Here is a 12,440-nt window from a genome sequence, read left to right as displayed (position 1 = left end):
CCTTCATCTCGTAAACAAAAAAGAAATAAAAGGCAAATAGATCATAAGAAAATGAAAATTTTAGAGATTATGTATGGAAAAAATTTTAAGCATTAACAAATGAAAGTAAAGAAAATTTGTTCACACTCCACAAATGACCACAAAGGTTTTGTGATCCAAGTTCGGAAAATTCCACTAGTTCAACCCTAATAGCTTGGAATTTTCTAAGAAAGAGATTTTTTCTACACATGTTTTTCAAAATGGATATGCATGTTTGAAACATGTTAAAGATGAAAATGACCTATAGATCCAAACCTTTTAAATAGAATAACAATCGCTCATTAAATTCACAAGTGAAAGTGCAGTGGGATATTTACCCAAGTCAAACAAGCCATTATTTTGCCCATTTACAAAAAGCTGGCCTAAAGATCAAGATGATTGTAAAGTGTTTTATCAAGTGTAACGGGCTACAATTTTGTAGGGAATGACTCATTGATTGGGAGTCAACACTCAGTTAAAAATCCCCCGCCTTTCCCTTTTCCTGATGATTGCAAAACCTAATATATAAAAACTAAAAAGAGTTTGCAATCCCTAAAAATTATAGACACTTTTAGGAATTATCTCTCTCAAAATTTGTGCATTGTGAATTTCCATTTAAGATGTGTACTTTTTTCTTAAATCAAAACTTGACTTTACACTTTCCCTTCATCTCGTAAACAAAAAAGAGATAAAAGGCAAATAGATCACAACAAAATGAAAATTTTTGAGTTTATGTATAGAAAAAATTTAAATCAATAAAAAATACAAGTAAAGAAAATTTATTCACACACCACAAAGGAAAACAAAAGTTTTGTTATACAAGTTTGGGAAATTCCACTAGTTCAACCCTATTAGCTTGGAATTTTATAAGAAAGAGATTTTTTTACACATGTTTTAAGAAATGGATATGCATGCTTGAAACATGATAAAGATACAAATGACGTATGGATCCAAACCACTTAAAAATAATAATAAATTCTCATTAAATTCTTAAATGAACATGTGGTGGGATATTTACCCGAGTCAAACAAGCCATTATTTTGCCCATTTACAAAAAGCAGACCTAAATATCATAGATGATTGTAAAGTAATTTATCACGCATAATGGCCCATAATTTTGTAAGGAATGACTTATGGATTGGGATTCAACACTCAGTAAAAATCCCCTGCCTGCCAAAACCTAATACATAAAAACTAAAAAAAGTTTACAATCCATAAAAATTATAGACACTTTTTGGAATTATCTCTCTCTACATTTGTGCATTGTGCATTTCCATTTTTTATGTATACTTTTTTCTTAAATCTAAACTTGAGTTTTCACATTCCCTTCATCTCGTAAACAAAAAAGAGATAAAAGGCAAATAGATCACAACAAAATGAAAATTTTAGAGTTTATGTATGGAAAAAATTTAAAGCAAAAACAAATGTCAGCAAAGAAAATTAATTAACACACACACAAATTTTTTGTTATCAAAGTTTGGGATATTCCACTAGTTCAACCCTAGTAGCATGGAATTTTATTAGAAAGAGATTTTTCTACACATGTTTTAAAAAATGGATATGCATGCTTGAACCATGTTAAAGATGGAAATGACCTGTGGATCCAAACCTTTTAAAACGAATAATAAACGCTCAATAATTTCTCATGTGAACATGCGGTGGGATATTTACCTGAGTCAAAGAAGCCATTATTTTGCCCATTTACAAAAAGTTGACCTAACGATCATAGATGATTGTAAAGTGATTTATCATGCGTAATGAGTAATATTTTTTTTGTAAGGAATGACTTATGGATTTGGAGTCCACACTCAGTTAAAAATCCACATTCTCCCCCTTTTCCCGACGATTGCAAAACCAAATATTTAAAAACGAAAAATAGTTTATAATCCCTAAAAATTATGGAAAATTTTTGGAATTATCTCTCTCTACATTGGTGCTTTGTGCATTTCCATTTTAGTTATATACTTTTTTCTTAAATCAAAACTTGAGTTTTCACTTTCCCTTCATCTCGTAAACAAAAATGGATTAAAGGAAAATAGATCACAATAAAATGAAAATTTTAGATTTTATGTGTGGAAAAACTTAAAGAATTTAAAAATGTAAGTAAAAAAAAATTATTCACACACCACAAATGAACACAAAAGTTATCTTATCCAAGTTTGGTAACTTCCACTAGTTCAACCCTAATATCTTGGAGTTTTAAAAGAAAGATATTTTTCTACAGATGTTTGAAAAAATGGATATGCATGTTTCAAACATGTTAAAGATGCAATAGACCTATGGACCCAAACCTTTTAAAGAGAATAACAAATCCTCACTAAATTCTCAAGTGAACTTGCGATGGGATATTTACCCGAGTCAAACATGCCATTATTTTGCTTATTTACAAAAACCTAACCTAACGATCATAGATGATTGTAAAGTGATTTTTCATGCGTAACGGGCTATATTTTTGTGAGGAATTACTTATGCATTGGGAGTCAACACTTAGTTATAAATCCCCCGCCTCCCCCTTTTCCGAACGATTGCAAAACCTAATATATAAAAACTGCAAAAGCGTTTACAATCCCTAAAACTTATTGACACTTTGTGGAATTATCTCTCTCTACATTTGTGCATTGTGCATTTCTTTTTTAGAGGTATACTTTTTTCTTAAATCAAAACTTGAGTTTACACTTTCCCTTCTTCTCGTAAACAAAAAAGAGATAAAAGGCAAGTAGATCACAACAAAAAGAAAATTTTAGAATTTATGTATGGAAAACATTTTAAGCAATAACACATGTAAGTAAATAAAATTTATTCACACACCACAAATGAACACAAAAGTTTTGTTATCGAAGTTTTAGAAATTCCACTAGTTCAACCCTAATAGTTTTGAATTTTATAAGAAATAGATTTTTCTACACATGTTTTAAAAAATGGATATGCATGGTTAAAACATGTTAAAGATGCAAATGACCTATGGATCCAAACCTTTTAAAGAGAATAACAAACGCACATTAAATTCTCAAGTGAGCGTGTTGTGGGATATGTAGCTGAGTCAAAAAAGCCATTATTTTTCCTGTTCAAAAAAAGCTGACCTAGCCGTCATAGATGATTGTAAAGCAATTTATTATGCAAAACGGCCCATATTTTTGTAAAGAATGACTTATGGATTGGGTGTCGATACTCATTTAAAAATCCCCCGCCTCCCCCTTTTCCTGACGATTGCAAAACCTAATATATAAAAACTAAAAAGAGTTTACAATCCCTAAAAATTATAGAAACTTTTTGGAATTAACTCTCTCTACATTTATGCACTGTGCATTTCCATTTTAGATCTACACTTTTTTCTTAAATGAAAACTTGAGTTTTCACTTGCCCTTCATCTAGTAAACAAAAAGAGATAAAAGCCAAATAGATCACAACAAAATTAAAATTTTAGAGTTTATGTATGGAAAAAATTTAAAGCAATAACAAATGTAAGTAATGAAAATTTATACCCACACCACAAATAATGACAAAAGTCTTGTTATCCAAGTTTGGGAAATTCCACTTGTTCAACCCTATCAGCTTGGAATTTTATAACAAAAGAGACTTTTCAACACATGTTTTAAAATATTGATATGCATGCTTGAAACATGTTAAAGATGCAAATGACCTATGGATCCAAACCATTTAAAGAGAATAAAAAACACCCATTAAATTCTCAAGTGAACGTGTGGTGGGATATGTACCCGAGTCAACAAGCCATTATTTTGGCCATTCACAAAAAACTGATCTAACAATCATAGATGATTGTAAAGTGATTTATCATACGTAATGGGCAAATTTTTTGTAAGGAATGACTTACGGATTGGGATTCGACACTCAGTTTAAAATCCCCCGCCTCCCCCTTTTCAAGATGATTACAAAACCTAATATATAAAAACAAAAAAGAGTTTACAGTCCATAAAAATTACAGACACTTTTTTGAATTTTCTCTCTCTACATTTGTGCATTTCCATTTTAGATCCATACTTTTTTCTTAAATCAAAACTTGAGTTTTCACTTTCCCTTCATCTCGTAAACAAAAAGAGATAAAAGCCAAATACATCACAACACAATGAAAATTTTAGAGTTTATGTATGCAAAATATTTAAAGCAATAACAAATATAAGTAATGAAAATTTATACACACACCAAAAATAATCACAATAGTTTTTTTATCCAAGTTTGGAAAATTCCACTTGTTCAACCCTATCAGCTAGGAATTTTATAAGAAAGAGACTTTTCAACAAATGTTTTAAAAAATTGATATGCATGCTTGAAACATATTAAAGATGCAAATGACCTATGAATCCAAACCTTTAAAGAGAATAACAAACGCTCATTAAATTCTCAAGTGAATGTGTGGTGGGATATGTACCCGAGTCAACAAGCCATTATTTTGGCCATTTACAAAAAGCTGACTTAATGATCATAAATGATTGTAAAGTGCTTTACAATGCGTAATGGGCTATATTTTTGTAAGGAATGACTTATAGATTGGGATTCGACACTCAGTTTAAAATATCCCGCCACCCCCTTTTCACGACGATTGCAAACAAAATATATAAAAACAAAAAAAAAGTTTACAATCCGTAAAAATTACAGACACTTTCTGTAATTATCTCTCTCTACGTTTGTGCATTGTGCATTTCCATTTTGGATGTATACTTATTTTCTTCAATCAAAACTTGAGTTTTCACTTTCCTTTCTTCTTGTAAACAAAAAAGAGATATTAGGCAAATAGATCACAACGAAATGAAAATTTTAGAGTTTATATAAGGAAAAAAATTAAAGCAATAAAAAATGTAAGTAATAAAAATTTATACACACACCCCAAATGAACACAAAAGTTTAGTTATCCAAGTTTGGGAAATTCCACTTGTTCAACCCCAATACGTTGGAATTTTATTAGAAAGAGATTTTTCAACAAATGTTCTAAAAAATGGATAGGCATGTTTCAAACATGTTAAAGATGCAAAAGACCTATGGATCCAAACATTTTAAAGTGATTAACAAACGCTCATTAAATTCTAAAGTGAACGTGCGGTGGGATATTTACCTGAGTTAAACAAGCTATTATTTTGCCCGTTTACAAAGAGTTGACCTAATGATCATAGATGAATGTAAAATGATTAATCATGCAAAATGGGCTATAATTTTGTAAGGAATGACTTATGGATTGGGATTCAACAGTTAGTTAAAAATCCCCCGCCTCCCCCTTTTCCTGTCGATTGAAAACCTAATATATAAAAAGAAAAAAGAGCTTACAATCCCTAAAAATTATAGACACTTTTTGGAATTATCGCTCTCTACATTTGTGCATTGTGCATTTCCATTTTAAATGTATACTATTTTCTTAAATCAAAACTCCAATTTTCACTTTTCATTCATCTCGTAAACAAAAAAGAGGTAAAAGGCAAATAGTTCACAACAACATGAAAATTTTTGAGTTTATGTAAAGAAAAAATTTATAGCAATAAAAATGCAAGTAATTAAAATTTATTCCCACACCACAAATGAGCACAAAAGTTTTTTTATCTAAGTATGGGAAGTTCCACTTGTTTAACCCTAATAGCTTGGAATTTTATAAGGAAGAGATTTTTCAACACATGTTTTAAAAAATGGATATGCATGCTTGAAACATATTTAAAATGCAAATGACCAATGGATCCAAACTTTTTAAAGATAATAACAAACACTCATTAAATTCTCAAGTAAACGTGCAGTGGGATATTTACCCGAGTTAAACAAGCCATTATTTTGCCCTTTTACAAAAAGCTGACCTAACGATCATAGATGATTGTACAGAGATTTATCATGCGTAACGGACTATATTTTTGTAAGGAATGACTAATAGGTTGGGAGTCAACACTAAATTAAAAATCCGCCGCCTCCCCCTTTCCCTATGATTGCAAATCCAAATATATAAAAAATAAAAGAGTTTACAATCGCAAAAAATTACAGACACTTTTTTGAATTATCTCTCTCTACATTTGTGCATTGTACATTTCCATTTTAGATGTATACTTTTTTCTTAAATCAAAACTTGAGTTTTCACTTTCCCTTGATTTCGTAAACAAAAGTAGATAAAAGGCAAAATGATCATAGCAAAATAAAGATTTTAGAATTTACATATAGAAAAAAATTAAAGCATTAACAAATGTAAGTAAAGAAAATTTATTCACACACCACAAATGAACACAAAAGTTATCTTATCCAAGTTTTGGAAATTCCACTAGTTCAACCCTAACAACTTGGAATTTTATAAGAAAGAGATTTTTCAACACATGTTTTTTAAAATGGATATGCATGCTTGAAACTTGTTTAAAATGCAAATGACCAATGTATCCAAACCTTTTAAAGACAATGACAAACTCTTATTGAATTCTCAAGTAAACGTGTGGTGTGATATTTACCCGAGTCAAACAAGCCATTATTTTGCCCTTTAACAAAAAGCTGACCTAACGATCATAGATGATTGTAAAGTGTTTTATCATGCGTAACGGGCTATATTTTTGTAAGGAATGACATATGGATTGGGAGTCAAGACTCAGTTAAAAATCCCCCGTCTCCGCCTTTTCCCGACGATTGCAAAAGCTCATATATAAAAAATAAAAACAGTTTACAATCCCTAAAAATTAAAGACACTTTTTGGAATTATCTATATCTACATTTGTGCACTATGCATTTCCATTTGAGAAGAATACTTTTTTTCTTAAATCAAAACATGAGTTTTCACTTTCCCTTCATCTCGTAAACAAAAAAGAGATCAAAGGCCAATAGATCACTAAAAATGAAAATTTTAGAGTTTACGTATGGATAAAATTTAAAGCAATAACAAATTTAAGTAAAGAAACTTTATTCACACACCACTAATGAATAAAAAGGTTTTGTTATCCAAGTTAGGGAAATTCTTCTAGTTTAGTCCTAATAGCTAAAATTTTTTATAAGAAAGAGATTTTTCTACACATGTTTTAAGAAAGAATATGCATGCTTGAAACATGTTAATGATACAAATGACCTATGGATCCAAACCTTTTAAAGAGAATAACTAACGCCCATTAAATTATCAAGTGAACGTGTTGTGGGATATTTACCCGAATCAAACAAGCCATTATATTGCCTATTTACAAAAAAGTTGACCTAAAAATTATAGATGATTGTCAAGGGATTTATCATGCATAACGGGCTATATTTTTGTAAGGAATGACTTATGGATTGGTAGTCAACACTTAGTTAAAAATCCCCCGCCTCCCCCTTTTCCCGATGATTACAAAACCTAATATATAAAAACTAAAAAGAGTTAAAAATCTATAAAAATTATAGGAACTTTTTGGAACTATCTCTCTCTATATTTGAGCATAGTGCATTTTCATTTTAGATGTATACTATTTTATTAAATCAAAACTTGAGTTTTTACTTTCCCTTCATCTTGTAGACAAAAAAGAGATAAAAGGAAAATTGATCACAACAAAATGAAAATTTTAGAGTTTATAAATGGAAAAAATATGAAGCATTAACAAATGTAAGTAAAGAAACTTTATTCACACTCCACAAATGACAAAAAAAAAATTTTCCTCCATGTTTGGAAAATTCCACTAGTTCAACACTAATAGCTTGGACTTTTATAAGAAAGAGATTTTTGCTACACATTGTTTAAAAAATGGATTTGCATGTTTGAAACATGTTAAAGATGAAAGTGACGTATGGATGCAAACCTTTTAAAGAGAATATCAAACGTTTATTTATTTCTCAAGTAAACGTGCGGTGGGATATTTACCCGAGTCAAACAAGTCATTATTTTGCCCATTTAAAAAAAGCTGACCTAACGATCATAGATGATTGTAAAGTGTTTTATCATGTGTAACGGGCAATATTTTTTTAATATATGACTTATAGATTGGGAGTCAATGCTCAATTAAAAATTCCCCGCCTCCCCCTTTTCCCGATGATTGCCAAACCTAATTTATAAAAACTAAAAAGATTTAGAATTCCTAAAAATTACAAAAACTTTTTGGAATTAATTCTCTCTATATTTTTGCATTGTGCATTTCCATTTTATATTTATACTTTTTTCTTAAATCAAAACTTGAGTCTTCACTTTCCCTTCATCTCGTTAACAAAAAAGAGATAAAAGCCAAATAGATCACAACAAAATGAAAAATTTAGAGTTTATGTATGGAAAAAATTTAAAGCCACAACGAATGTAAGTAAAGAAATTTTATTCACACACCACAAACGAACACAAAATTTTTGTTACCGAAGTTTGAGAAATTCCACTACTTCAACCCTAATAGCTCGGAATTTTAAAAGAAAGAAATTTTTCTACTTATGTTTAGAAAACTGATATGCATGCTTGAAACATGTTAAAGATGCAAATGACCTATGGATCCCAACCCTTTAAAGAGAATAACAAACGCTCTTTCAATTCCCAAGTGAAGGTGCGGTAGGATATTTACCAGAGTCAAACAATCCATTATTTGTTTCAGTTACAAAAAGCTGACCTAACGATCATAGATGATTGTAAAGTGATTTATCATGCGTAATGGGCTATATTTGTGTAAGAAATGACTTATGGATTTGGAGTCAACACTCAGTTAAACACCCCCCCCCCCCCCCCCCCCATCCCCCCTTTTCCCGATGATTGCAAACCCTAATATATAAAAACTAAAAAGAGTTTAGAATTCCTAAATATTACAGACACGTTTTGGAATTAACTCTCTCTATATTTTTGCATTGTGCATTTCCATTTTAAATGTATACTTTTTTCTTAAATCAAAACTTGAGTTTTAACTTTCCCTTCATCTCGTAAAAAAAAAAGAGATAAAAGGCAAATAGATCACAACAAAATGAAAATTTTAGAGTCTATGTATGGAAAAAATTTAAAGCAATAACAAATTAAAGTAAAGAAACTTTATTCACACGCCACAAATGAACACAAAAGTTTTGTTATCCAAGTTTAGGAAATTTCACTAGTTCAACCCTAATAGCTTGGAATTTTATAAGAAAGAAAATTTTCTACACAAGATTTAAATACCTATGGATCCAAACCTTTTAAAGAGAATAATAAACGCTCATTAAATTCTCATGTGAACTTGCGGTGGGATATTTACTCTAGTCAAACAAGCCAATTTTTTTCCCATTTACAAAAAGCTGACCTAAATATTATAGATAATTGTAAAGTGATTAATCATGCATAACGGGCTATAAATTTGTAAGGAATGACTTATGGATTGGGAGTCAACACTCAGTTAAAAATCCCTCGCCTCCCCCTTTTCCCAACTATTGCAAAACCTAATATATAAAAACTAAAAAGAGTTTACTTCCATAAAAATTACTGACACTTTTTGGAATTATCTCTCTCTACATTTGTGCATTGGGCATTTAAATTTTAGATGTAAACTTTTTTTTTAAATCAAAACTTGAGTTTTCACTTTCCCTTCATCTCAAAAACAAAAAAGAGATAAAAGGCCAAAAGATCACAAAAAAATGAAAATTTTAGAGTTTATCTATGGAAAAAAATTAAAGCAATAACAAATGTTAGTAATGAAAATTTATTCACATTGCATGTTTGAGAAATTTCACTTGTTCAACCCTAATAGCTTGGAATTGTATAAGAAAGTGATGTTTCAACACATGTTTTAAAAAATAGATATGCATGCTTGAAACATGTTAAAGATGCAAATGACCTAAGGATCCAAACCTTTTAAAGAGAAGAACAAATGCTCAATAAATTCTCAAGTGAACATGCGGTGGGATATTTACCCTAGTAAACAAGCCATTGTTTTGCCCTTTTACAAAAAGCAGACCTAACGATCATAGATGATTGTAAAGTGATTTATCATGCGTAATGGCCTATATTTTTTAAAGAATGACTTATGGATTGGTAGTCAACACTCTGTTAAAAATCCCCGCCTTCCCCTTTTCCCGACTATTGGAAAACCTAATATATAAAAACTAAAAAGAGTTTACAATCCCTAAAAATTATAGACACTTTTTGTAATTATCTCTCCCTAAATTTGTGCAATGTACATTTCCATTTTACATGTATACTTTTTACTTAAATAAAAACATGAGTTTTCACTTCCCTTCATCTCATGAACAAAAAAGAGAAAAAAGGCAAATAGATCACAACAAAATGAAAATTTTAGACTTCTTGTATGGGAAAAATAAAAAGCATTAACAAATGTAAGTAATCAAAATTTATTCACACACCACAAATGAACACAAAAGTTATCTTATCCAAGTTTTTAAAATTCCACTAGTTTAACCCTAATAGCTTGGAATTTTATAAGAAAGACATTTTTCTACACATGTTTTAAAAAATGGATATGCATGTTTGAAACCTGTTAAAAAAGCAAAAGACCTATGGATCCAAACCTTTTAAAGAGAATAATAACCACTCATTAAATTATTAAGTGAATGTGCGGTGGGATATTTATCTGAATAAAACAAGCCATTATTCTGCCCATTTACAAAAAGTTGACCTAAATATCGTAGATGATTGTAAAGTGATTTATCATGCGTAATAGGTTATAATTTTGTATGGAATTACTTATGGATTTGGAGTCAAAACTCACTTAAAAATCCTCCGCCGCCCCCTTTTCCCAATGATTGCAAAACATGATGTATAAAAACTAAAAAGAGTTTACAATCCCAAAAAAATACAGACATTTTTTGGAATTCTCACTGTCTACATTTGTGCATTATGCACTTAAATTTTAGATATATACTCTTTTCTTATATCAAAACTTGAGTTTTCACTTTCCCTTCATCTCGTAAAGAAAAAAGAGATAAAAGACAAATAGATTACAACAAAATTAAAATTTTATAGTTTATGTAGGAAAAAAACTTAAAGAAACCACAAATGTAAGTAAAGAAAATTTATTCACACACCACAAACGAACACAAAAGTTTTTTTATCCAAGTTTGGGAAATTCTATTAGTTCAACCCAAAAAGCTTGGAATTTTATCAGAAAGAGATTTTTTTACATATGTTTTAAAAAATGGATATGCATGCATGAAACATGTTAAAAATGCAAATGACCTATGGATCCAAACCTTTTAAAGAGAATAACAAACGCTCATTAAATTCTGAAGTGAACATGCGGTGGGAAATTTACCCTAGTCAAACAAGCCATTATTTATTCCATTTACAAAAAGCTGACCTAACAATCATAGATGATTGTAAATTGATTTAACATGCGGAACGGGTTATATTTTTTTTAAGGAATGACTTATGGATATGGAGTCAATACTCAATTAAAAATCCCCCGCCTCCCCCCTTTTCCTGATTATTGCAAAACCTAATATAGTAAAACTAAAAAGAGTTTACAATCCCTAAAAATTACAGAAAATTTTTGGAATTAACTCTCCCTACATTTATGCATTGTGCATTTCCATTTTAGATGCATACTTTTTTATTTAATCAAAACTTGAGTTTTCACTTTCCGTTCATCTCGTAAATTAAAAAGAGATAATAGGCAAATATATCACAACAAAATGAAAATTTTCGAGTTTATGTTTGGAAAAAATTTAAAGAAATAAAAAATTAAAGTAAAGAAAATTTATTGACACACCACAAATGAACACAAATATTTTTTTATCCAAGTTTGGGAAATTCCACTAGTTCAACCCTAATAGCTTTGAATTTTATAAGAAGGAGATTTTTCTACACAGGTTTTAAAAAATGGATATGCATGCTTGAAACATGTTAAAGATGAAAATGACCAATGGACCCAAAGCTTTTAAAGAGAATAATAAACGCTCATTAAATTTTCAAGTGAACGTGCGGTGGGATATTTACCCGAGTCAAACAAGCCATTATTTTGCCCATTTGAAAATAGTTGACCTAATTATCATAGATGATTGTAAAGTGATTTATCATGCAGAACGGGCTATAACATTTTAAAGAATGACTTATGGATTGTTAGTCAATACTCAATTAAAAATCCCCCCCTCCCCCTTTTCCCGACTATTGCAAAAGCTAATATATAAAAACTAAAAAGAGTTTACAATCCATAAAAAATACAGACACTTTTTGGAATTATCACTCTCTACATTTGTGCATTGTGCATTTCAATTTTAGATCTATACTTTTTTCTTAAATCAAAACTTGATTTTGCACTTTCCCTTCATCTTGAATACAAAAAAGAGATAAAAGGCAAATTGATCACAAAAAATTGAAAATTTTAGAATTTATGTATGGAAAAAATTTAAAGTAAAAAAAAAATGTAAGTAAAGAAAAATTATTCACACACCACAAATAAACACAAAAGTTTTGTTATCGAAGTTTGGGAAATTCCACTAGTTCAACCCTAATAGCTACGAATTTTATAAGAAAAAGATTTTTTGACATATGTTTTTAAAAATGGATATGCATGCTTGAAACATGTTAAAGGTGAATTTTCAAA

The sequence above is a fragment of the Aristolochia californica genome, unplaced genomic scaffold (genome assembly GCF_029961685.1).
Source record: "Aristolochia californica isolate CCGP_79_NKW_82.1479 unplaced genomic scaffold, dmAriCali1.0.hap1 SCAF_3, whole genome shotgun sequence".
NCBI classification, from domain to species: Eukaryota; Viridiplantae; Streptophyta; class Magnoliopsida; order Piperales; family Aristolochiaceae; genus Aristolochia; species Aristolochia californica.
The sequence above is the reverse complement of the archived record's forward strand: the minus strand, read 5'-3'. Positions refer to the sequence as shown.